Source organism: Temnothorax longispinosus, unplaced genomic scaffold, assembly GCF_030848805.1.
Source record: "Temnothorax longispinosus isolate EJ_2023e unplaced genomic scaffold, Tlon_JGU_v1 HiC_scaffold_762, whole genome shotgun sequence".
In the NCBI taxonomy this organism is placed as follows: domain Eukaryota; kingdom Metazoa; phylum Arthropoda; class Insecta; order Hymenoptera; family Formicidae; genus Temnothorax; species Temnothorax longispinosus.
The window spans coordinates 1-4,468 of NW_027270629.1; the positions used below are offsets into that span (position 1 = coordinate 1).

Below are 4,468 nucleotides of genomic sequence, written 5' to 3' on the forward strand. Positions count from 1 at the left end.
ATCAATAATCAAAGCAAAAAATTTTTTAATACTTGATTAATCAATAATCAAAGTAAGAAATTTTTTAATTACTTGATTAATCAATAATCAAAATAGGAAATTTTTTAATTACTAGATTAATCAATAATCAAAGTAGGAAATTTTTTAATTACTTGATTAATCAATAATCAAAGTAGGAAATTTTTTAATTACTTAATTAATAAATAATCAAAGTAAGAAATTTTTTAATTACTTGGTTAATCAATAATTAAAATTAAAAAAATTTTAATTACTTTATTAATTATCAATCAAAATTGAAAATTTTTTAGTTACTTAATTAACCAGTAATCAAAATAAAATAATTTTAATTACTTGATCAATCAGTAATAAGATCTAAACATTTTTCAATTATTTCATTATTCAGTAATCAGGGTCAGATATTTCTTGATTTATTTAGTTAATTAATAATTCATGTAAAGCAGCAATTACACACAGAAGAAAAAGAATAAATTTAGAATTAGGACTTCTTTAAGGCTGATAAAAAATATTTCAATTAACAAAATAATTTCTCCGTTTTTAATTAACACATCTGGATAAAAAAATGTCCGTTTATTTAAAGAAAATATTTTGCAGAATTAAGTAAATGTTTCTCTTAGAGCACTATTCAAAGTAAACAGTGACTAGTATATAAGGAAATATTATCAAATTGATGAGAATTAAAAGAGACAAGTAATTTTCAAGTATTTTTTATTTTTTGTATGCTTTTAAAGATACAGTTCGCTTTTGAGAGTACTCTTTTTTCAAAGTTTTCATCTGTCAGACGATTAAACTTTGCAATGTCAAACATTGTGGCGAAACTAAACATTCTTTCGACTGGAGCTGAAGATGGCAACGGAGTATTAAATTTAAGAAATGCTGATTTAATAATAGGGTAATTATGCAAAATCATTAAATCGTTTTGCTGCTCTTGACAGAAACGTTGAAACTCGATTTCACACTCAGTAATCCCTAAAGTTTGAATGTTTGATTCGCCTTCGTTTTCATTCTCGAAATCGAATCCATCATTACTAATATCCATCTCCATGAGATTTTGTGATGGAACATGATGACATGTCGCTATTCCATTTTTTATAGCAGCCATTGCATTGTCTTGAGCCGTTTTACTTAAACATTTCAACCATCTTATTTTAAATTTCGGGTGAGTTGCCGCCGCTACAGCTGCTTGCTTTCCTTCCTCGATAACTTTGAATAAATTCGAAAATCTACAATGGAAGGAAAAACTATTAAATTCTATCTTAAAATTACTGAAATATGAACATAATTAAATTAATGTTTCCCAAGTCAATATTTAAAATTAATTTCTGATAATTAAAATTATTTGGTTTTGCTTTCTCACATTTATAACATTTGTAATATTCTAGATAATAATTGATGCAATCAAACTTATTGAGGAGAATATGAAAGTTTAACTTAATTAACAATATGGTTTAAAAAATTTTTTTTAAGAAATGACATCTCTATTGTTACAAGAATGAAATTTAAAAAAAGGATAAAGAATTTTACTTTAATACCCCAAGGGGCCTTAAAGGGCGTTTTGAAGGGACGTACCCAACCCTAACCTCCAATTCATTCACTACCTTACTGTTTCCTGCTTTGGACCAACGGTTTAACGTCTCTTCCGAAAGACTCTACCACTAGACCACACCGCCGCCCTTACAAGAATGAAATTTATTGTAGAGATAAATTGCATTTACCTTCTTTCCAAACTCGTTATTAATAAATTAACTAGTGCTGTGCAATAAATTAAATTTGCGTTGATTACTTTCTGCAATTTATTCTTAGTGGAAATAATGGTCGGTAACAAGTAACCATAGCTGACATTAACTTCACCCTGAAGAGTATCAAGTGCTTCTGCGATTGGCTCAGTGCATTTGACGTATTCCTCTATAAATCTATAAAATTTTAATAATATATTCACAATTCAGTTGAAAAATTTTTATTTGCATGTATTCCAAATTATGTATGTATATCCATTTCTAAAAAATTACATAAAGTCGCTCGTTGTTAAAGGATCTGCAATATCTAATTGAACACACAAGATCAAGAGTTTGTCTTTCAACTTTATGAGTTGTTTCAAACAGTCAAACAATGAATTCCACCGCGTAGCAACGGGTCGTTTTAGTGCTTCTTCCAAAATTTCGACCATAATCTCATATTTTTTTGGAGATCTCGTCAAGTTCCACAAACTCGTGCATTTCTTGATTATATCGTTGTACAATAATTTAACATTTTCCAGTGAATTAATACCATTCAAGATATCAGTTGTTGCAACTAAATGCAGAGTGTGGCTTAGGGTGGCTCTTATTACTCTTGGTAAATTTTTTTGGGGGATTTTTTTTTGCGCTACCCTCCAGTTTGGTTCCATTTTATGAAAAAAAAAATCTGTGTCAAATTTCAGCTCAATCGGATAAAGGAAAGGGTGCCCCCAGGATCTTGAAAATCAAAAAATAATAAAAATTACAGAAAAAATCATTTTATTTGTTTATCTTGCGAAGTATTAATTATATGCAAAAAAGTGTTATACAAAAGTTGTAGATCTATTAAAAATGCACATATTATCATCTACCACTTTTTCTCGTGCGACTAACTATTTCCGAGAAAAATGTGAAAATCACTTTTTTTTACTACAAATCTTGACGCTGAGCGGCTGAGATAAAGTCTCTTTTTTATAACCTGGAAACTTTCGGCGATAATCACTTACAATCTGAAGCACATACTGTTTCTGTTGCTCATTTTTCGAAAATAATTTATTATAATCTTCCATAAGCTTGACCCCTCTCTCAGCCGAATCATTTACAACTCTCAATTTATTTACTAATTCCAGACCTTTTACAAAACTTTCATTTTTATGCCACGTCAACGGTTCTGTCTTAAGGAACTCATCATTCAAGTCAAATCTTTTGAAAAATCTTCTAGTTTCGGTGGAAACAAATTGTTCAATTCCGTTGTTAATAATTTCTGGGATTTTATCGATTTGTACTTTTATTCGCTTCTTATTTTTTGTTTGATGATTCTGTTTCGCGATTCAAAGCATTGACCATTTTTTATTTTCGATTCAAATGATAAATTGTATCAAGAAAGCTAATCCGACAACTTCAGGGCTCAAATATCATAAATGATTGCTTAGTTTTTGTAAAGCAACACGAGAGATACCACGATCAACAGCTTGATATTCAAAAAGTTTCAAAAGAACCCTGAAATCCAGATACGGTGCTTTGATTGCAGAAGGCGCACAAACCATGCTTTGACATACACACTGATAAGAAAGATACAAATATCACAGATCGCATTTCTTCTTCTTGTAGTGATAATATAAATTCACCACGAAACAGAAAGATTTTCAAGCATTGGGCCATCCATCATGCGAAGTGGATGGCCAAAGCGATTTATTGCTTGAAAATTTTTCTGTTTCGTGGTGAATTTATATTATCACTACAAGAAGAAAATGCGATCTGTGATATTTGTATCTTTCTTATCAGTGTGTATGTCAAAGCATGGTTTTGTGCGCCTTCTGCAATCAAAGCACCATATCTGGATTTCAGGGTTCTTCGAAACTTTTTGAATATCAAGCTGTTGATCGTGGTATCTCTCGTGTTGCTTTACAAAAACTAAGCAATCATTTATGGTATTTGAGCCCTGAAGTTGTCGGATTAGCTTTCTTTGATACAAATTTATCATTTGAATCGAAAATAAAAATGGTCAATGCTTTGAATCGCGAAACAGAATCATCAAACAAAAATAAGAAGCGAATAAAGTACAAATCGATAAAATCCCAGAAATTATTAACAACGGAATTGAACAATTTGTTTCCACCGAAACTAGAAGATTTTTCAAAAGATTTGACTTGAATGATGAATTCCTTAAGACAGAACCGTTGACGTGGCATAAAAATGAAAGTTTTGTAAAAGGTCTGGAATTAGTAAATAATTGAGAGTTGTAAATGATTCGGCTGAGAGAGGGGTCAAGCTTATGGAAGATTATAATAAATTATTTACAAAAATGAGCAACAGAAACAGTATGTGCTTCAGATTGTAAGTGATTATCGCCGAAAGTTTCCAGATTATAAAAAAGAGACTTTATCTCAGCCGCTCAGCGTCAAGATTTGTAATAAAAAGAAGTGATTTTTACATTTTTCTCGGAAATAGTTAGTCGTACGAGAAAAAGTGGTAGATGATAATATGTGCATTTTTAATAGATCTACAACTTTTGTATAACACTTTTTTGCATATAATTAATACTTCGCAAGATAAACAAATAAAATTGATTTTTCTGTGATTTTTTATGATTTTTAAGGTTCTGGGGGCAGTGGGGGCACCCTTTCCCTTTATCCGATTAAGCTGAAATTTTACACAGATTATTTTTCATAAATGGAACCAAACTGAGAGGTAGCGCGAAGAAAATTCAAACCTTGAGAAATAAGAGCCACCCT

The 4,468-nt window shown here is 30.3% G+C and overlaps 1 long non-coding RNA gene across 2 annotated transcripts; it reads right to left on the reverse strand.

Annotated features, from left to right (window-relative positions):
* Window positions 1–709: 709 nt before the first annotated feature.
* Window positions 710–2,387, reverse strand: LOC139825009 (uncharacterized). 2 transcript variants are annotated; one of them, XR_011735411.1, is made up of 3 exons: window positions 2,028–2,372; window positions 1,734–1,931; window positions 710–1,241 (listed from the first exon to the last, which is right to left on the reverse strand). It is a non-coding gene; the product is annotated as an uncharacterized lncRNA (long non-coding RNA). The 2 variants fall into 2 exon arrangements; XR_011735410.1 differs by having other exon boundaries at window positions 1,734–2,387.
* Window positions 2,388–4,468: the final 2,081 nt, after the last annotated feature.